The sequence below is a fragment of the Tasmannia lanceolata genome, unplaced genomic scaffold (genome assembly GCF_043159265.1).
Source record: "Tasmannia lanceolata isolate RefF3 unplaced genomic scaffold, GAP_Taslan_0.1 ptg000002l, whole genome shotgun sequence".
In the NCBI taxonomy this organism is placed as follows: Eukaryota; Viridiplantae; Streptophyta; class Magnoliopsida; order Canellales; family Winteraceae; genus Tasmannia; species Tasmannia lanceolata.
The window spans coordinates 56,392,655-56,415,594 of NW_027518679.1; the positions used below are offsets into that span (position 1 = coordinate 56,392,655).

Sequence of the window (22,940 nt, forward strand, 5' to 3'; positions counted from 1 at the left end):
GTATGGCAAGAATTTTGTGGAAAAGTTAGGGAAGGAAAAATATTTCTAAAATTTCTTACTTTTTTTAGGCTTGAAAAAAAGATAATCGGAACAAACCCAATTCAAATTTTGTTTAGAGAGACTTACAATTTATGATAATATCCTTCCAAATTAATCATAATAAGAGATTTTATACGGTGTAATGTAAGCTCTTCCAAAAAAACAAAAGTTTAAAAATGGGTTTGGTGAGGGTAAACATGTAAAAACCCAAAACCCAAAAACTCCGTTCAAAACGGCGTTTTGTAAACGGACCTCCCCCCCTCCGTTTGCAAAACACCGTTTTGAGGGTTCAAAACGGTGTTTCAAACGGCGTTTCAAACGGAGGCTGCGCACCCAAACACTCCCAAACGGCCGTTTGGCCCCAAAACGGTGTTTCAAACGCCAAACGGCGTTTTAAACGGTACGCCAAACACGCACATAGTGAAAACTAAAAGTAAACCAAGCCTGTGCGGGGGATCCTAAAAGCGGCGGGAATGAGGGCCCCTTAAAAGAGGGAAAAGGTGATTTTTTAGGGCGTTGATAAATTCGCGCTCCCTGTGGGTAATTCGCACCCCTCTAACATTAAAAAAAGCGCTAAAGTCAGCGCGCAACGTTGCAAACAAGGGGTGTAGAAATATCAGACCATGGAATTGATATTGCCACACCCCCTGTGTTTCCCTTGATTTTAGTGCGCCGCTGCGGAGCCAAGTTTTTTTTCCCTTGAGAGTGGTGCGAATTATCCTAGCGTAGGTGCGAATTTATCATTGTTCTTTTTAGGGCTTATCATTTTCCTAATATTTATGTTGATTAACTTTAAGAAAAAATAAAAAAGTGAACAAAATAATCCAATTTGATTTTATCTTCGTGGGAGGTGGTAGATAAGCTGTTAGCGTGGAGCAGCAGCGTACGTTAGAAAGCACTGTTGCTATTTTAGTAAAGAGGGGCGCATTTTATGGACACAGGATCAAAATAGAACCCTAGAGAGGAAAGGCGGTAAGTCGCTTCTTTTTACCTCATTTTTTTCCTGTTTAGGTAGATGACCTTAGCTTCTTTCATTACTCTCCCTCTCTCTCTTTCTTTTGTCTCCTTTAATGAAGAATTTTGTATTTCGTGTATGCCCTTTGGCAATGAAAGAGAAGAGGCTCAATACTGTTTTTTTTTACTGTTATATTTCTGGTGTATTTGGTTCCTTTTTTGCTGTTTTATTGGGTTTTAATTTTGTGGGTTTATGCGTTTTTTTTCTTTCTTCGACACATTGATCACTAGCATAAAAATTCTGCAGGATGCTATTTTATGCAGCACCTGATTTCTCTATATGATTGGTGGAATCTCGAAGTTTGGGGTTGCTTCTTCCCTTTCAAAACAGAGGTACTATGAAATAGAAGACAGTGCCTTCATTTCACTGCTCTGATATTCATATTTCATACATTAAATAGATAGTTTTGAAACATGATGCTCTGAAGATTGTCTCACTGAAATGATTTGCTTCATTATCTTGCCATTTGCCAATCCCTAATTCGTAATGGTAAATGATATGATAATTATGATGATATGTGCTGGGTCTGGAGTAGTTTTTATTTATTTATTTTGGACAGTCATTAATTATGTTGATAGCCTTATGTGTGTCTCGAGAGTATTTTAGTCATTGTATCTTTTAACTCATACACACACACTAGTGAGGGGGAGACACTCTCAAACAGTCCAACTCACATTCTCTTCTCTTCCCTTTTATCTCAACATGGTATTAGAGCAGTAGGGTTTGGTTCCCTAGGGACCACCACTGTTTCCCCTCTTCTCCTTCCTCTTCTCTCTCATCTATACTGTTAGATTTTTTTGATGATTTAAAATTAATGAGTCTATTCCGTTTTTATCTTTTCCTATTTATTATGGAAGTTAAGAGATATTTGGAGAGTGGAAGATATTTTAGGGGCATAACGTATGAAACGTTCCGCTCCTTTTAGTTTCTCCAACCCTCTCAACCTTCTCTGATCGTAAAACGCCGTCTTCTTCCTGAGAACTCTCTTCTCCAGACACCAGTGAACCCAGTGCAAACAGGGGCGTATTGATTCTAAAGAGAGCGTCATTTTTGACGTGCCTCGATCCATTATACATAGGCTATTTCTATCCCTTTCTCTTGATTAATTTAATTTTACTATTTTAATTAGTATAGTTATTGGTAGATTTGCAGACATTAATATTATCAGAAAATTCCTATATAGATATTTTTGACAAATTCTCCAACAATTTTAGAGTCAACAACAAGTATGAATCTTAGAAATAGACATTTACTAATCTAGTCATGCGAAGTTACTAGTTTTAGAAGAAAACTTATAAACCCAGAGTAAAGGGTTAAGTAACCCTTAAGGCCAATTTTGTTACCGGTCGGTACCCAAACAAAATTTAAAACTAGCAGTTGACAAATTTAGCACTCACAGTCACATGTTTGTACTTGATTTAGATGTGCTACATACTATTTTAATCTTGGCACCCATGTTTCAAAGTTATGTGAATATTTATGTATTTTAATATCAACACCCAAATATGATAGTTTCAAAAACAATGATACAAGGCTGGTATTGATAGTGTTGTTCTGGAGTGGTTTGATTACATGCCTCCTTAATTGTGTTTTTTCTTCCTTTTTCTTTTTTCTTTCTCTTTTCCTGTTCTTGTATTCTTTGGGGACCTTCTCGGTTCCTTATTTAATATATAGCCATTTCAAAAAAAAAAAAAAAACAATGATACAAGGCATGCCCTCTCACACATTACAAATGTTGTTTGCTATGGATTTTATGGAAGTAGATATCTGTATGGGAAGGAGGATCCCAGGAAATCCATCTCTTTTGTTAAGTTGCCCACTTCAACTGGCCTAAACTTTTGTTAGTTTTGATGTCTCTATTTGATAATGACACCCACACTAATAGATAAAAGGAATGTTGTTCTGGTAATAGCACTAATATAGTTCAAAGTAAATATACATGCTGTCTGATTGATACTGGCACCTAGATTGTATTATCCTAGGTCTCTAATCATGTTCTTGTCTTACCAATAAGATGTTTGATTGCGTGAGACCAATATCATGTGAGTCACCTAGTGATTCAACACACTCAATTTCACATGTATATTCTTATGTAGGGCTCAATAACTGTATGTTTTTTGTATACATGTGATCAATTTATTTTTTGATTAATTAGTGAAACGTTAGATTTTAATATCCAATCTCATATATTGAGTTCAAACCTAAGATGCCCACCTTTGATATGAGAGGGTGATAATTAATCCCTCATTTACTATGTGATTCATTTCGTGAAATAAACACATATTATTTTGTCGAAATGATGAATTGTATATGCTTCTTCTTTTATGATTACAGCATGTGATCTTAAATAGATTCATCTGATTAGTGGGCAAACAAATCATGATCTGGAGATTATATTGTGTTCTATGAAATGTATACTGTTTCATACGTAGTGTGGGGGTTGCGTTTGCACAAATATAATTAATTATAATGTCCAATAACTGCTCAAATGTGGGGGTAACCACTTATACATTTGGGGGTATTTGAAATTATTTCATAGATGAAACTGATGAACATATAATTGACACAATCAGAATGTGAAAGGGTGTTTTAGACACAATTCAATTAAAACTCTCTTAGAGAGTGATGGCTTTAGACTTTATAAAGTCTGAATTTAATATAACTAAAAAAGACTAGCTTAAAGGCTAGTGTTATATCATTGAGGGGATTGATACGGAAGCCCATAATTAAGTCACCGCAGTAGACACCCACCCTCTGTGATTGGAGATCCCATGAAGGAGGTTCAACGGGTAAAAACGAAGATGTAGGGTAGCTTGGAGGAGCACTGAATATTTTGTGGGGTATTCTCTAATCTCATTCCTATGGTGATAGTGCTCGTTACTGTGACGGTATTTAGGGTGAGCATTATCTCTTAATCAGTCCAACGCAGAATTCTGCAGGGTGTAGGTCATGGAGCACCCTTAGAGGACTTATCTATGTGAGTGTGGTAGTGAGGTCGCTACTGTGGGAAGCTGGGCTACTCCTTAAAGACACTCATGAAAACAAGATAGGGCTCATGACTATAAAGGGCCAAATCGATTAGAACCCAAGTAATTGCCCGTACTGTGTGTGTGGTTAGGGCTGCAAATGAGCCGAGCCGAGCTGAACATTGGGTTGTTTGTTTTCGGCTCGTGACGAGCTTTTTTTTTTGGGCTCGTGTTCGGCTCGTCAAAATTCCACAAAGCTCGACCTCAGCTCGTTTAGTAAACGAAACGAGCCAGAGCCGAGCTTTTAATGAGCCGAGCCAGGCTCGTTTAGTAATAAATCAATCAAAAGCCCTAAAAACCTAAATCAAAACCCTAAATCAGAAACTCTATAATCAAAAGCCCTAAAAACAAAACAGAAAAAAACTTTTTTGAAAGCTCTAAATCGATTCCATTGAAAAACCTCCAAAGAAAAAATACTAATCGATGTGTAAAATGCAAAATTAGAACATACCTCGAGAGCAATGAAGAAACCCTAAAACGAGTTGAAATCGATTTCAGAGAGAGAGAGAGAGAGAGAGAGAGAGAGAGAGTTAGAGTTGATCTTTGGAGAAAAGTAGATGGCGCAAATCTTAGAATCGCTCAAGAGACTCCGTTTGATTTGGTCTTTTCAGAGAAGTTGGAGAAGATGACTGCGATTTAGGGGTTTTAGCAAAAGAGGAGGCGCTCAAACGAGAGAGAGAGAGAGAGAGAGAGAGAGAGAGAGAGAGAGAGAGAGAGAGAGACGGGGCTTTTGCGTTAACTTTTAGGGCCCACGTGCAACAGCCAATAGGAGAACGACTATGCAGCTCGAGAGTATATAGGGCACGATCATTTTCCTCATATATAATATTATAATAATAATAATAATAATAATAATATAACGAACATAATCCGAGCTTTAAAGCTCGGCTCGTTTATGAACCAAGCCTAAAAAGCTCGCGAGCTTTTCCGAGCCGAACTATACAAAGCTCAAGTTCGGCTAGTTTATTTGGCGAGCCTAATTTTTAGGCTCGGGTTCGGCTCGTTTAGTAAATGAATGAGCCCGAGCCAAGCTTTTAACGAGTCGAACCCAAACATGTTCGCGAGCCGGCTCGGTTCATTTGCAGCCCTATGTGTGGTAAGATGAAGTCTGAACTCAAGGACCTAGTTTAAGACTTAGTTCACTACGACTCTTTAGATAGAAACTTGCTAACACTAAGTGCAGGTTCAAGTCCGGAAGACACCTACACTCATTGCACAGTAAAGTTGCGCTTGCCTGTGTTTATTTTAAATTTTAAATCATGTGAGGGATTGTTAAATTTTTTGATGATTTAAGATTAATAAATCTATTTCGTTTTATCTTTTCCTATTTATTAGGGAAGTTAAGAGATATTTGGGGAGTGGGAGATATTTTAGGGGCATAACATATGAAATGTCCCGCTCCTTTTAGTTTCTGTAACTCTCTTAACCTTCTCTGATCTCAAAATGCCATCTTCTTCCTGAGAACTCTCTTCTCCAAAATCTAATCAAATTTCATAGAAAAACCCCCTATAGAAAACCCCCCTATAAGTTGTTCTTGATTTTCATATTTTATCTTCTATCTTCTATTGAGTTTGCGATACGAGCGATTGATGAGTTCGTGGGATCAATTCTCTGCACGGAAGAGACCTTGAAGGATGGTTGAATCTTGGGAGCCAAACGTCGGTGAACCCAGTGCAAATGTGGGTGTATTGACTCTAAAGGGAGCGTCATTTTTGACGTGCCTCGATCCATTATACACTGGCTATTTCTAACCCTTTCTCTTTATTAATTTATTTTTACTAATTTGATTAGTATAATTATTGGTAGATTTGCAGACATTAATATTATCAGAAAATTCCTAAATAGATTTCTTGACAATTTCTCCAACATCTACCACCTCCTATAGCCCTAACCCTATTCTCGCCTCCACCTTGCCTTCCTCTCCACCTCACCTCCACCACTCTCCACCATAACCGACCCCTCCCCCACATTTCCTTCCACCCTGATCTAACCTCGCCTCCCTCGCCACCCCTCTCGGCACGCATTTCCTCCATATCCGATGCCCCCCCTCCCCCCATCTTCCCTTTCACCCTAACCCCCATCAACCCTTACCTCTTCATCCAAAATCCTAATCCCCCGTCATTCCTACTCTACAAACACTCTATTCCCTAGTCCAAATCTAACCTACACAAAGAAACAACCCAACCCTACTCTCACATCCTATTATTCCTATCTTTTCCCAAACTCCTAAATCATCTCTTTGATCCCTTGTTGTTTCGCGGTTCCGATTCCTTATGGAGGGTTCTATCCTCATTATTTCTTGCCCTTCTATGTATGCTTGTGACATGTCTCCCTGTCGGAGCCGCATCATGGAGTGTGGGCTCATGTGTTGAGTGCCCCTTATCCCGCACCTCCTGTCCCTTTCTTGTGGTTATTAGTTCCACTTCTTTTCTGTCATCATGGATCCTCCAACTTCTATTCCCTCTTCTAGTTCGCCTTCTTCCGTGGAGGCCCCTTTCCCAGCTGACCTCCATCAAACTTGATGGGTCAAACTATCTTCCTTGGCGTATGGCTGTTGAGACCTACCTGCTTGCTCGTGGTAAGGCTACTTTCATTGAGAGTGATCCTCCCTCAGCCATGGATCTCTTCTATGCTACGTGGCAACAGGATGGTGCACCGATCCAGTCTCAACTCTGGAACAGATGGAACCCCAAGTAGCTGCCACAATGATGTCCCTCAAGACCTCCAAAGCCATCGGGAACATACATCGACCCTTTATTCTGGGGTTGGTAACCTCACTCACATTTATGATGTCTTCTCTAAGCAGATGAGCTTCCAGCGCGGGGATAGGCCCCTCGTTTCCTTGCACAGTCAGTATGTGGCCCTCTGTCAGCAACTTGATTTGTATATGCCCTTCACAGTTGATCCAGTTGTCCTTGCCAAGCATTAGGAAGACCTCTATGTTGTTCGCTTCCTTGATGCATTGGGTTATGATTTCCTCTCGCTTTGCCAACAGATTGTTGGCTCCGGCTCTATCCCCTTCCTCACTGAGGTCTTCTCTCACGCCCAACGTTGTCTATGGACTGTAGGGCCTAGCGCCCAGCATGTTGATAGTTCCGCTCTTGCCACCTACTTTGATGGTGATTATTCCATCCGTGGTGGTTGTCGGTTTGGCCGCCGTCGTGGCCATGGCGGTGGCCGTGATTCAGGGAAGGCCGTGGCATAGGTGGGTGTGGGCGTCCTTATTGTACTCATTGCTATTTTGATGGCCATACTGTGGATGCTTGCTATGCCTTACACGCGGAGCTCCGTCCACCCTGTTCTGCTCACATTACCTCTGCCCGTGTTCTCGAGGTCTCTACATCATGCTCCTCCGGCCCTGTTGCACAGGATGATTCTTTGGTCATTTCTGGGCCGAGTATGATGAGCTTTTGCACCTGCATGAGCATAGCCAGCCGCTTACTGTCACTTTTGCTCAGCCAGGTAGTTCTCCTTCCAGTCTCCTTACTGCATCTAACTCTTGGCATATTGATTCTGGGGCCTCTAACCATATGGCGGCTAATTCTGCCTCTTAGCTCTTTTAAGGCCCTTCATCTTGTCTCTCATACTATCACTCTGGCCGATGGGACCACTGCACCTATCTCTGGTATTGGTATTATTTCTCCTCATTCTGGTCTTACATTGTCCTCCGTGCTTTGTTTTTCCTAAGTCGTCAATTAATGTACTTTTGTTAGCCAAGTTACCAAAAGTCTTAACTACTTTGTCTTCCTTTTTCCTTTTCTTATTGAGTTTTTCAGGACCTCTCAATTGGGAAGACGATTGGTTTGGGTCGTGAGGTGGATGGTCTCTATCGCCTTGATTGTGGTCCCCCTCTTCCCGTTGTGCATAGTTTAGTCAACTCCTATCAGTGGCAATGTTGTCTCGGCCATGCCTTTATCCAGAAGCTTCAGCAGTCCTCCTTTATTTCTAGCCCCGTTCGTCCATTTCAATGCGAGTCTTGTGAGCTTGGAAAGCACCATCGGGTGTCCTTTCCATCTAGAGTTGTTATTCCCATCTCTAGTTCTTTACTCTGATGTATCGGGGTCCCTCCAGGACTATCTCTATGTGTGGTTTTAGATACTTTATCATTTTTGTTGATGATTTTTTCACATATGACATGGTTGTTTATTCTTAAAGAGCGATCTGAGGTTTTTCCCGCTTTTCGTGCATTTCATGCTAAGATTACTACCCAATGTAACTGCACTCTTAAATGTTTACGAACTTATAATGCTAGGGAATACTTCTCTGTCTCAAATGGTTTGTACATTAGTCCTCTTGTGCCTACACCTCTCAACAAAATGGTGTAGCTGAGCGGAAATTGAGGTATTTGCTTCATATGGCCCTCACTTTTCTGTTTCAAATGCGGTTTGCTACAGCCTATTGGAGTGATCCCATCCTCACATCCTATTTCCTAGCTAATCGGCTTCCTTCTTCCATGTTAGGTGGTAAATCGCCATTTTTCCGTCTTGCATCCTCAACGTGATCCCTTTCCTCTCCTACCACGGGTTTTTGGCTATTTTTGCTTTATCCACAACCTCTCTCCTAGCCTGGATAAATTAGATCCTAGGGCGGAGCAGTGTGTCTTTTTTAGGGTACTCTCGCACCCATAAAGGTTATCGATGTTATAGTCCCCGGTTGAGCCGGTTTCTTTGTCTCTACCGATGTCATCTTCTTGAGTCCGTGTCTTTCTTTACCCCTCCCACTCAGGCTGTTGTACCATACTCTCGGATTCCTCTTCCTCTTCTCGTTCTACCCGAGCCTCTTGCGTCCACTTCCTCTCCTCTGCAGGTGACTTCGGCCCCTCCTCCAGCTTCTACGAAGGTACATCAGCGTTGCCTGAGGCCAGAGGTCCATCACTACATCCGAGGCGTCGTCTTCCCAACCGAACATAGCTCATTCTACGTCTCAGGTACCTCTTCTTCCTTCTCCTAGTGTCCTGTAGATTCCCCTATTGCTTCCCGTACTCGTTTCTGTATCCCATTTCTAATTTCGTGCCCTATGATCATCTCGCCCCTATGTTTTGTAGTTTTGTGTCTTCTTTGTCTTCTGTTTCTTTACCGTAGTCTGTGGCAGAGGCCCTTGCCCATCCCGGTTGGCTTGTCGTTATGGATCAACTTACCACGATTAACACTACCGACCCTTGGTGGGGTCGGCCATTACACATTACATTCTACCCCCCTTAAAGGGAATTTCGTCCCCGTAAATCAACTCCCAAAATTTCCAAAGTTAAAACAATTTCATGGATAACAAAGCTACAAGATTAACATAACATGCAAAACAAAAATAACAATCTAATGAATAAAAGAGAATGTACCTCCAAATAATTCTAGAAAATTCTTTTGAACCTCTGATTCCCTCCCAAGTAGCCTCTTCAACGCCGTGATGACGCCAAAGTACCTTGACCAAGGGAATCTTCTTGTCCCTCAATACCCTTTCCTTGCGCTCTAGGATGCGCACCAGCCCCCTCTGAAAAGGGCCATTCTCCTTGAAGCTCCACCTCATCCTCCTCAAGTAAGTGGGAAGGATTAGGGTGGTACAGGCGAAGCATGGATACATGAAAGACATTATGCATCTGCTCAAAGTCTGGAGGCAACTCCAACTTATAAGCTCGAGCCCCGATCCGCCGAGTAATACAGTAAGGCCTGATTTAGCGAGTGCTCAACTTTCCCTTTCGACCAAACCGCATGACTACTTTGAAGGGCGGGATCTATGCTGTTGATCGGCATAACTCTTTTGTCTACTCTGAGCCGTTTTCAACTTCTCCCGAATAATAGCCGCTTTCTCAGAAGTCTCTTGCACCAAATTGGGCCCAAGCAACGGCTTGTCCCCAACTTCAACCCAAAAAAAAAGGGGGATCTGCAAGCACGACCTGAAAGGGCTTCGAATGGGGCCATCTGGATGCTCTATTGATAACTATTGTTATAAGCGAACTAAGTTAGAGGTAAGTGCTGCTCCTTATCTCCCCCAAAATCGAGAATACAAGCCCTGAAAAGGTCTTCCACAATCTGATTCACCCTTTCCGTCTGACCGTCTATCTGAGGATGATAAGCAGTGCTGTAATTCAAATTCGATCCCAAAGCCTCCTGGTATCTCTTTCTGAGACGATAGACGCAAGCACACCATGCAATCTAATAATCCGAGCCACATAAATCTCTGCTAACTTCTCCAATTTCCAAGTCTTCTTCATGGTAATAAAATGAGCTGACTTTGTGAGACGATCCCAATCACCCATATACTATCCATCACACTCGTCTTAGGCAAACCCATAATGAAGTCCATGGATAGACTGTCCCACTTCCACATTGGAATCTTTAAAGGCTTGAGTACCTCCAAGTTTCTGATGTTCAATCTTTACCTTTTGGCACGTCAAGCACTTTGAGACATAATCAGCCACTTCTCTCTTCATTCCATTCCACCAGAAATTCCTCTTCAGGTCCTAATACATCTTGGTGCTATCTGGGTGGATGGTGTAGCGAGACTTATGAGCCTCATCCAAGATGCTCTTCCTAAGATTCTCCTTAGCCGGTACACATATTCTGCCCTTGAAGTATAAGCAGCCACCTGCTCCTATAGGAAAATCTGGCCTTGAATCTACATCAGGCCGCAACTTCCCAATCTCTTCGTCATCGGTTTGTGCTACCTTAATCGACTCCAGGAAGTCCGACTGAACGCTAAGATGGCTATGAAAGACCTTTTACCAACCTTGCATTTTCTCAGAGTCAAATCTTTGAACTGCTCCAGAAGTTTCCACTCTTCCATCATCAAGCAAGCAAGCTTAGCACATCCTTGTCTGCTGAGGGCATCCGCCACAACATTGGCCTTCCCTTGGTGGTAGCTTAAGGTGAAATCATAGTCCTTGAGAAATTCAAGCCACCTCCTCTGGCGTATATTCAGCTCCTTCTGGTCAAACCATAGTTACTAGGGTGAGAAACTAATTCGGGAAATGAAACGTGAAATGGAAACGAGAAACGCATGAAAAAATATAGGGGAAGCGATAAACGAGAAAATGATAGAAAATCGTATGAGAAATGTCTTAGGAAACACATTAAAAGCGTTTCAGAAACGATAGAAAAAAAAGCACATGAAACATAAGGAAAACACAAAATATGAATTTTGTAGATTTAAATTTTGTTAATTTAAATTTCTATTTGAATTTTTCTTATTTTTATTTTTATTACAATATATGCTATTTCTTTCTTTTTTAATATCTATTCCACAATTTTTGATGTGTTTTTTTCAAAATGATTTTCATAAGTTCCACACATGTTTCTTACATGTTTCACATTTGTTTTCTACGAGTGTTGCATATGTTTATCACGCGTTTCACACATGATTTACATAAGTTTCTCATATGTTTCCCATGCGTTTCAGAAACATTTTCTCTAATTATTTTTTTTCATGTTTTGGAAACGTTTCCAAAATGCAGGAAACACATTTTAGGGGAAACGAGTTTCCCACCCGCGAGAAACGTGTTTTACGGGAAACAGGTTTCCCACCTGCCCAAGGAGTTTCTGGCAACTATGGGTCAAACAAATATTTGAGGCTCTTGTGATTAGTGAAGACTTCAAAATTTCAACCATACAAGTAATGACGCCAGATTTTGAGTGCGAAAACTACTGCCGCTAACTCCAGATCGTAGTGGGGTAGTTCACTTCATGTCGCTTCAACTGTCGTGATCCATAAAAGATTACTTTCCCTGACTGCATAAGTACACATCCCAACCCTTTGATGGAGGCACCACTGTACCTGACAAACTCCCCTCCCTTAAAAGGAAGGACCATGACTGGTGCTAAAGTGAGCTTCTTCTTAAGTTCCTGGAAGCTGCGCTTGCACTCCTCGTTCCAGATGAATCAAGCATTCTTCCTAGTCATCTTCGTCAATGGACCTGTCAATGAAGAGAAACCTTCCATAAATTTGTCGACTACAGCTCTGTCGACTCGTACTTGTGGCATTGTCGTCTCGGCCGCCCCTCTGTCCAGAAGCTTCGACAGATGTCTACTGTTTCATCTCCTGTTCAGTCTTTTCATTGCGAGCCCTGTGAACTTGGGAAGCACCATCGTGTGTCTTTCCCCTCTAGGGTTATTAGTCGAGTCTCGCGTCCTTTTGATTTAGTGCACTCTGATGTATGGGGTTCTTAGAGGACTATGTCTCTTTCTGACTATAGATATTTTATCATATTTGTGGATGATTTCTCTCGTTTGACTTTGTTGTTTTTACTTAAAGACCTCTATCAGGTCTTTGATGTTTTTCCCACGTTTTATGCTAAAATACTAGCCAATATCATTGCACTCTTAAATGTTTGCGCATGGACAACGCTCGAGAGTACTTTTCTATTGAGTTTATCACCTTCTTATCTACACATGTCATTGTTCATCAGTCCTCTTGCGCCTACACCTCCTAGCAAAATGGTGTAGCTGAGAGGAAACTACGATATCTTCTTGACATCACTCGCACTCTCCTCTTTCAGATACACGTTCCTAAATCTTATTGGAGTGATGTTGTTCTTACAGCATGCTTCCTCGCGAATCGCCTTCCCTCGTCGGTGTTGGATGGCTCCTCTCCTTACTTGATCCTCCATCCTGAGGGCAATATCCCCTAGTTCGTTGGTTGTGTCTGCTTTGTCCACAACCTCTCACCCAGCCCAGATAAGTTAGATCCTATGGCCGAGATGTGTCTTTCTGGGCTACTCTCGTATTCAGAAGGGCTATAGGTGCTATAGCCCTCGGCTGAGACAATTGCTTGTCTCTCCCGATGTCACCTTATGTTGGTTTATAAAGTCTTGAATAAGACAAAAGTCTTACTAAAAGACAATGTCAAATATAAAAGTGGTTTCTTTTTGTTAGACTTTAAAATTGGAGGTAGATTCAAAATTTTGATTCCCTCTTGTTTTTGAAAAAAAGCTAGAATCTTTTGAGTGCTTTTCTTGAGACTTGAAACCCAAACCTTGGAGTGTGTGTAATAGTAAAGTGTGCCTGTCGTGTTCTGTAAAACAAGGCAAATTTAATAGTCCCACATAGGGGTGGAGATGGTTCGGTTCGGTTTTGGGGTATACCCAAAACCGAACCATATATAATCGGTTCCCTGAAATTGGAACAAGAACCGAACCATATATGTTTGGAACCGAACCGAACCGAACCAGAACCATATATAATCGGTTCGATTCGGTTCGGTTCTGGGTTTACCCAACCTTCACCAAATGTAGATATTTTGCCTAATCGTGTTTATAATCGGTTCGGTTCGGTCCTGTTTATATATGAATTGCAAACACTAACATGCACAAATTTGGGATAATCAGGCACAAATTTGGGGGGTGAATTAAATTTTTAAAGGCATAGCAACACGTTAAAGAGGGGTGACTTAAAAGGGGGTGTGGTGATTTTATCAAATGAGGAGGCATTGGGTTTTAAGGTGAGGGTCGGTTTTCGGTTCCGGGATCCCAAACCCAGAACTGAACCGAATTTCCACCGGTTCCAGGATATCTGAACCGGAACCGAACCATATAGATATGGAACCAAACCGAACCATATGTGCCGGTTTGGTTCGGTTCCTTGGTTCGAACTGGAACCATGTCCACCCCTAGTCCCACATTGTTCATGGAGAAAGTAGTTCACACCTTTATATGGTGTAGAGTTGGGAGAAGGCTTGGGCCTTCAAGGGGCATGGAATTTGTTGGATCCTTGGGTTTTATATGAATACAAGCCCATGTGTGAACACACACACGCACACGCTGGGCGGGCCGTAGCCCGAGGTCCGGGTTTGGATTTACATGAAAAGGTTATTTTTAATGCAAAAAACGGTTTGATTTTTATTCTCCTCATTTTTGCTATGGACACCCCTTTAAGTACAAACCGTTTTTAATCTCCAACAGTCACAAATGTGACTGTTGGGAGAGAAACGTTAATGGTAGCTTTTTCTCAACAGTTACAACCCTACGCTTAATGGTGGCTCTCCCCAACAGACACCTTCAGGTATCTTACAAAATTGTGTGTTTTTTAAGAGACAAAAAGAAAACACACAGTTTCCATAGATCTTGAGAGTTTGCAAAGGAAGAAAGCATCTGTTTCTTCTGATCTTTCTGTTCGTCTTCTTCCGTCCATTCCTACATCTGAGCACAGTTATACGGTAGACCTGGCAAAATGAAACCCGTACCCGTGGGTACACCTGGCCCGTAGTGAAATCCACGGGTACGGGTACAAAACTGTATACCCGTCAAAAATCAACCCGTGCCCGGCCCATACTCGTGATCAGCGGGCAGGGCCGGGTCTGGCCCGGGTGCCCGCGGGTTTACCCGTAAGTGTTAAAAAATATCTAGCTAGAGTTACAACTTACAGAAGTAACAAAACTACTAGCAGATTTCTTTCTTTTTTAAAAGACCTGGCTTTGCTACGGGAGAGACTTCCTCTCTTCTTCTTCGTCGTCGCCGACGTCTCTGAGCTTCTCCCCTATGCTTCTCGCCGGCAGCCCCCTACGAGAGTGACTTGGACGGTGAAACTTCTCCCCTACGCTTCTCGCCGGCAGCCCCCTACCTTGGAAGGTGAAACTAAATCCAAAATCAGTTTTTGGGATTTGCTTGTTTTTCTTTTACTAAAGTACTAAACCCTAAATCATTTTGAATGTTTCATTTCTATTAGGGTCTCTTTGGATTTCTTGGGTTTGATTCTTCAGTAAGCCGTAAATTTTGTACGAAGGGTTGATTTCTTCTTGGGTTTCTTGATTTCTTGGAGAATTTGTTTAGGAGAGAAAAGATAAGCACTGTATATACAAAAGGGCTGATTTCTTCTTGGGTTTCTTGATTTCTTGGAGAATTTGTTTAGGAGAGAAAAGATAAGCACTGTATTGAGTAGCTACCATTAGCCCAATTTTATTGTTTTCTTGTTTTCTTTCTCTGTCACTTTGTTGAACCCGCCGGGTGGGTTCCGGGTTCATGAAAGGCTACCCATACCCGCGTTGGTATTTCTTACCCGTACCCGCCGGTACCCGTACCCGCACGGGTTGTACCTGTACCCGCGCGGGTTACCCGTTTGCCAGGTCTATTCTACGGTGATTCTGCGTGGACCAGTCAGCGAGTGCATGTGGACTGGAGCCATATTTGGTTGTTTTATCTTGAAGCGTTGATTCGCGGATCCCGGTTGCACCAATGGGGGCGGATACAGTTCTTAAGGAGAGTGACCAAGTGGCACGACTTAGCTTTCTCCTTTTCAATCTCGTTTACAAAAGGTTTTCTTCAAAAGAGATAAATACCATCTGTTTTGATATCTTTTGGATTTTCCAAAAGAAAGTAATTTTCGCTAAAAGCAACAGTTTTTTGGCTTCGAGTTGCATATTTGAATTCGACTAAGTCATAAATCAGACCCTACCTGTTGATTGATCATTTGATCTCTTGTTTGATCAATATTAAATCCAACACCTTCTTTGAGTAGGTCTCCTTCTTTACGACTCCTTCTGAGTGTGCCCCTCTTCTTTCTGACTCTCCAGTGCCTCTTCCCCTTCCTTTTCCTCTTCATGTTGTTCCTGATCCTGTTGAATCTCCTTTGAGTCCTCCTGTTCCTCCTCTTCCTCCCGCTACACGGGTATATTAGCGACGACTGAGATTCGATGTTTCTCACCAGAAGCTCGAGGCAACACCCTCGCAGCCGGAGATCCCGGCCTCTTCATCTCAGGTACCTCTTTTACCCCCTTCTGGTGCGTCTATTGATTCTCCGATTGCATCACACACCAGGTCCCGTACGACTGCTCATCCTATTTCTTCTGTTGTTTCCTATGATCATCTCAGCCCTATGTTTCGTAGTTTTGTCTTGTCTTTGTCCTCTATTTCTTTACCCAGGTCGGTACCCGAGGCCCTTTCTCACCCTGGTTGGCATGCTGCTATGGAGACCGAGATGGCTGCTCTTCAGGCCAATCACACTTGGGATTTAGTTCCTCTTCCTCATGGGGCTCAGGTCGTTCGTTGTAGATGGGTTTTTGCCATCAAACATTTACTAGATGGCACTGTTGACCGCCTTAAGGTGCGGCTAGTTGCCAAGAGCTACACGCAGACCTTCAGGGTTGATTACACAGAGACTTTCTCACTAGTTGCCAAAATCCCTTCTGTCAAGGTCTTTATATAACTGGCCGTCAATCGAGGCTGGCCCGGCCCCTCTATCAGCTTGATGTTAAGAATGCCTTCCTTCATAGTGACTTGACTGAGGAGGTTTATATGGAGCAACCTCTTGGATATGTTGCTCAGGGGGAGATGTCCTCCTTAGTCTGTAGACTTCGGAAGTCTTTATATGGGCTCAAGCAATCTCCTAAAGCATGGTTTGGGCAATTCAGTGATGCTATCATGTGGTTTGGCATAAGGCAATGTGCAGTTGATTGTTCTATTTTTAGTAGCCACTCTAATGTTGGACATTTCTTCCTCATAGCCTATGTGGATGGCATTATCATTACAGGCAGTGATACAGTTGGCATACAGAGGATGAAGACCTTCCTGCAGAATTTTCCACAAAATATCTTTGGCGCCTAAGGTATTTTCTAGTGATTGAGGTAGCTTACTGTGGTAGTAGTCTCTCCCTTTCTTAGAGGAGTACGTGTTGGATCTGTTGGGAGAGACTGGTTCTGTGGGGATGAAGCCCACTGGTGTTCCCATGGATCCAAATACCAAGTTGCTTTCAGAAGAGGGAGACTTGATGGATGACCATAGCAGGTACCGTCGATTGGTTGGGAAACTTATTTATTTCACTGTCACTCGCTCAGATATTTCATATGCAGTTGGGGCAGTTAGCCAGTATATGAGTGCCCCTCATACCTCCCACTGGGCAGCAGTAATTTAGATTCTTCGCTATTTGAAAGGGGCGCTAGGGAAAGGCCTGCTATTGAAGAAGCACGGGCATACCAGGTTGGAAGGATTTTGTGATGCAGATTGGGCAGGATCTCCAGCAGATGGAGATCCACTACCGTCTATTGTACTTTTTATTGACAACAATTTAGTGTCGTGGAGAAGTAAGAAACAGGACATAGTTTCCAAGTCTAGCATCGAAGCAGAGGATTTAGGTCATCGAAGAGAAAGGAGTAGGGTTAGGGTTAGGGATTGGGTATGGGGATAGGAGAAAGAATTAGGGTCGGGGGTGTGGGGATATGGAAGTTTGGGGATATGGAAGTTTGGGGATCGCGGAAAGTGAGAGAGGATGGAGGGTTGTGCCAAAAAATAGAGGGTGAGAGATTTAGGGTTGCGACAATAGGGATTTAGGGATGGAGATTACGGAAAGGAAGATTTGGGGATTGAGGATTTGAGGGTGGCGGCAATAAGAGTTTCGGGGTTTACGGCATAAAAGAAAAAAAAGGTTTGTAGGGTTTGCTTACAAACCCACAAAATAGGGTTAACGGTAATAGAGAAGGAGTTTGGGTTGCGGTAATGGGAATCTCCAAGGTTGGTACATAGGGCTCTGGCACCATGTCCGTGGAATACGCAAGTTGGAGAGAATGTGAGAGAGAGAGAGAGAATCACTCTCTCTCTCTCTCTATATATATATATATATATATGTGTGTGTGTGTGTGTGTGTGTGTAATGACTAATATACCCTCCATAATCCAACATAAGTGTCCAATTCTTAGTTAGAGCGTATAAACTAGTCCCTCAATAGTATTTGTCAATAATGACAATAAGGCTCATATAAAACAAGGATAATAGATCTAGGGAAGTGTAAGGCCAAGGTTCCCATGGGTTAATCATTCACCTTACCTTCTTATTTTGATGCTGGCAAACCAAATTGATTAGCATTTATGGACTAATGTGTTACTTTGAGACGTTGTGTTATATATAAGAATTTCATGTCATAATAGTCATTACACAACTTTTCTCAACACATGGCTTGTGGATCAAGGAACCAAGAGCTTGTACATACAGTGAAGACATCACCATTTGGAGATGATCAAGTCAAGTAGCTCAACATGAAGATCCCACAAGTTCCCTAAGCAAGTGTCAAGAAGGAGCGTGAAGTTGAACATGCCATGGTGACACCTCATTAACCATTCAACATACATTGAAGATTGGAGGGAGTCACAAGAGCAAAGACAAAGTTGAAGATGGTCACTCAAGCCGAAGAAGTCCAAGAAAGTGCGAAAGAGCCGATACATTCCAAGAAGACTCAACGGTATCATTTGTAGAATGTATTTAGAGTCCTCTTGATATTTTGGTAAAATGCACTTTCATATAGGTTTTCAAATGGTTTTCATACTTAATATTTTACATCTTTGGAAACCACCAACACACCCTAAAATGTGTTTGAAAACCTAGGACTTAAGCCCAAAGACCAAAGCCCAAAGCCCCTGGATTTCTAAGTTAAAAATGGAATTTTACTTAAGGCTGGTCAACCGGGCTATGCCGGACGACCGCGGGGTGATACTTAGAATTCTAGGGCATCTCGAAATTTATCGGGCCGGTCGACCGGGGTAAGCCGGACGACCGTGGAAATGGTTCTGTCGAAACAGAACCATTCCAGGTTGGGCTTGGCGAGCGACCGCGATGAGTCGGTCGACCGCGATAGTGTTTTGAGCCGAAAGTTTATTTCAAACAGGTTGCCCTCACTGGGCGACCGCCTTAGGGTCGGTCGACCGTGGCGGTATGAATTTTGAATTTCAAAATGACAGCCCGATAAAGGCGGGCGACTGCCGTGCCTCAGTCGACCGCCGCGGCTTAGAAATAGATCCGTTGGAGCTTTCGCTGGTTGACTTTTTCAACCCTGTAATTTACAGTTTTACCCCCAAACGGTCATATTTCCTTGTGGGCTATATATACACTATCAAAACCTTTCTAAATAACCTTTTACAAGATTAAATCCCATCTTCTTGAACCTAACTTTTATATGAAAGGTTAAACCTCTTTGAACTTGGATTTTTACATTCTATCAAGAGGTACTCCATAGGCTTTACATTTTATCTTTCTTGGAGTGTTGGTGAGCTATACATGGTTTGTAATTCGCCTATCTAAGAGGCAAAGAGAGTTTTTCATTTTATCTCTTCATTGTATTTAAGGTCTTCTCTTCGGCCCAGTAACAAAGGTGAAGACGTTGTGAGGGTCTACTCTTCGGCCCGTTAAGAAAGGTGAAGACGTTGTAAGAGGGAGTGACCCCTCGCCAAGGCTTTGTGCAGAAAGGGTTTGTACCCTTTGAAGTTGAAGGAGTTGGTGTACGGCTTTGAGATTCGCCCGTTGAAGAATCTTATTGGTTTAGTGGAGAATCTCAAGGAGGAAAACTTGGAAGAGTGGAGTAGGTCAAGTTGTGACCGAACCACTATAAAACTTGTGCCTTGTGGATGCTTTCTTTTCTCCTTCTCTTTGCACTTTGGTGTTTGGTAATCTCTACCCTTTACTTTTGTTTATGTTTCATTGAACAAGGGTTAGAGTATATAAGCATAAAGTAATATCTAATCCCTAGCCTACATTATATTTATTGATTGATCAAGTGTTAGACTTGTTAAGGCTTAATTGGTAAATTGATTTTAATAATCCACTTAATTAAGCCCCAAATTTTTAATTAGCCAATTCACCCCCCGTCTCGGGTTATCACCTTGTATTTCAGGAAGCTTTAAATCATTTTTAAATTATTTTTAACAGAAAGTCTCTAAGGTTTCCGGAATGCACAAGAACATCAAAATCCGATAAGAAACGAGGGCAATATGATTTCCAAAGTTAACTGCGCAAAACTGGAAAATAAATAGAGAGCTGATCGACCCCTAGAGAGCTTGCCGAGACGGCTGACCAGCCAGGGGACAGCCGACCGACTAGTTCGTTGGGCATTTTTTTAGTTCCTGACAGCTCTTTAGAGAGCCAACCGCGGGTCGTCCGAGAGAGTCGTTAGAGCCCTATAATGGCTAGTTTTTGGTTCCAAGCTCTATATAAGGGGCTCTAAAACCCCTAAACACTTAAGGAACACACTTGGGACTATCGTTGACCTTTACACTTTGATAAAAACCCTTTGTGCCATTATTTGCCAATCTTTGAGGGATTATACTTAGAAATTCATTTGTAAATCCTTTTTTGAGAGAATTGTAGTGAGTTCAAATTGTATACTCAACTTGTGAGATGTTGTTTTGTTTTTCCTTATTGGTGGAGGGCACCGTATCAACCCTTGGTCACAAGCTTGAGGATAAAGCTCGGGTTGGTGGAGAGGCACCGGATCAACCTTAGAAGGCAAGCTTAGAGATAAAGCTTGGTGTAATGGTTTGGACATCATCCATAAGAAGTTTGGCATAGTGGAAACATGAGGGGATATCTCGTGAGAGTGGATGTAGGGCGGGTTTGGCCGAACCACTATAAAATCTCCCGGGGATATCTCTCTCCTTATTTCTTTATTTTGCATGGGTGATCTAATTTGTTGAAAAGAACAAAAAGTTTTTTGATACCCAATCTCCCCCCCCCCCCTCCCCTCCCTCCCCCCCCCCGCGCCATGTAGAATATCAAACCTCCATCCTCGCCCGGGAATCGGAAAAGAGGAGAAGTTGGACGAGAAGTAGTAGTACCGGCAGTGGCAGTCAAAGCTAGTTGTAATCGATTGAAACGAAAAACAGGCCATCGGAAAGGTCGCTTCATCCGCTTTAGTGAAAGTGTTTGTCTAGAGGAAGGTTGGGCTCCACCTCGAATAAGAACAGAATAATAGAGTGGGGTCTGAGCTGATTTTTGTAGTAAGGCTAGTAAGGCGCTACTTCTAAAACGATATACTGTCCTGCTCTCATCCACATATCAACGTTAGGTCGACCCGGAATTGCTGGGGCTTGGCTTAAGAATGAAGCGATCCGTCATCGAGCCTTTCCTGCAACTGTTGACAGTTTTTGCACAGTTCACAAAAAGGGAAAACCATTTTGTTGTTTTGCTGGATTTTTTATTTTCAGTTAATAGATTTAAGGTCTGGTCTGAAGCTTATGCCTCAAAGATTTAACATTGCATTTTTTATATGCTGTACTTCTATAAGTTCATATTATATGTATCAAATTCCAGTTTATTCGGCTAATATTAAGGGTACCATCGATCAGCTCTACTGTTAATGTTTTGTGAACTGATTTCACAGCACTGTGATTACTATTTTGCGAACTGATTTCACTGCTCTACGGTTACCTTTTGTGTACTGATTTCAGAGCTTTTCTGGGTATTGTAAAGTTCCTTCAAAAGCTTATGTCTTAAGACCTGACTGCTGGATTTGTTTGAATTTTTTATATGTTTTATTGATCAATACTACTGGTTCTACTTTTTTGCAATTGATCAAGTCTACTGTTTTATCCTTTGGAATTTCAACAGTCAAGAAGAAATATGTAAAATAAAGTGAGAAGTTCTTTTATTAGAGAAAGGGAGCGCAGATCTGGTTTGTCTTTTTTGAAATTTCAGAACCACTTGTTAGCCAACGTTCTTGATGCTGTATGTGAGTCTATTGTCTATCTGTTTTTGAGTTTTTGCTCAGACCCACAATTCAAGTGTAGACTTGCATAACTCATTTATAACTTGTTAATATGTGTTTCAGTCATTCATTCCAGGGATTTGCTAGGCAATTTTGTTGAAAGCCATTTCGCGGCTGGCTTTTGCATCTAAGAACAGCCACACCATATGAATTAAATGCATAAGACAAAATCTGCCAAAAAGTCAACATGTGCGGCTGTTCTCACATGCAAAAGCCAGCCGCGAAATGGCTTTCCGCGGAATTGCCTAGCAAGTCCCTTCAGTCCAAGGGTATTATTGGATGTGAAGAGTTGCGAGGAGCATATAGATCGGATTATGAGCGGCAAAGACACAAAAACAGAAACTGGCGGTTATGACTGCTGGCCAAAGGGCAGTTTCTTGTGGTGTTGCAGAATGCCGAGAGCAGAGCAGAAACAGTAACTAACAAGGAGAAATCGAGCAACTTGGAAGGGAGTTGGTTGTCTCTCAAGGCTTAAACCAAGGCAACGGCGGATAAAAAAGTCGTCTCTCGGAAAGAAAACAAGAAGAAATTGAAGAGAAAAGGGAGGCTTGTAAGACAAAAGTCACCAAGGTTGTGAAGAAAAGGAAGAAGGTGGCTAAATCCAAGCATCAGTAGCATGAAGATATTCATTATTCTACACTTCGACCGAGACCCAAATTACGGGGCGGTTTGGCCTTAAGAGAAAAGATTGGTGTTCAAGCAACTTACTAATGGGGGAGGCCCCTATGCCCTATTAGTAAGTTAGAGCTACACTTCTCTACATGGTTTTAACCCCAGAACGGATGGTCAAACTGAGCGCGTAAATGCCTTTCTGGAGGAATACTTGAGGTTTTGCAAAACCAACTAGAAGGACTTGGTGCAACTTCTGGACATGGCCCAATTCTGCTACAATCTGCCATTTGCTTTTATATAAAAAAGCTGCCATTTGCTTGAAGCTTTGGCATATGTGAATTCTTCTGTTTTGATTAGGGGAATCCGCTAATTCTAACTGGTTCGATGTAATCAACCCATTTTTATATTTTCTTACATATTTTTTGCCAACAATTGTGCTCCTTGTCCAACTCGTGTATTTTCTTTTCTCTTGATTGTTTTGAGTTTGTCTCAAGGGTATCATGACCCTTACCGTTCTACCCTTTCTCTTTGACATTGTTCTAAGGATTGGACAGTGGTCTTGTTCCTGCTATTGTATCATCTTTTTTTATTTAATATTATTCTGGTAGGAGTCGGCCTAAATCCAGCTTACCCATAAAAAAAAAGCAATTGTGCTCCTATATTTGTTAATGGAAGGTATTTTTGTAATAAAAATAGGGAAGTGATGCTCCCTGTTGACGAGTGTTCGAATCCCGCCTCTGACTTACCTGATACACGTGGTGTGTGTGTCGTTGCGTGTATCCGTAGGGACTAGTCCTACTCCCG

The 22,940-nt window shown here is 42.0% G+C and overlaps 1 long non-coding RNA gene across 3 annotated transcripts; it reads left to right on the forward strand.

The window, feature by feature from the left end:
- Positions 1 to 456: 456 nt before the first annotated feature.
- LOC143887377 (uncharacterized) lies at positions 457 to 22,757 on the forward strand. Of its 3 annotated transcripts, none has more exons than XR_013254149.1 (4): positions 457 to 539; positions 897 to 1,011; positions 1,301 to 1,386; positions 21,368 to 22,757. It is a non-coding gene; the product is annotated as an uncharacterized LOC143887377 (long non-coding RNA). The 3 variants fall into 3 exon arrangements; XR_013254146.1 differs by lacking the exon at positions 457 to 539 and having other exon boundaries at positions 581 to 1,011; positions 21,368 to 21,488; positions 21,588 to 22,757; XR_013254147.1 differs by lacking the exon at positions 457 to 539 and having other exon boundaries at positions 580 to 1,011.
- Positions 22,758 to 22,940: the final 183 nt, after the last annotated feature.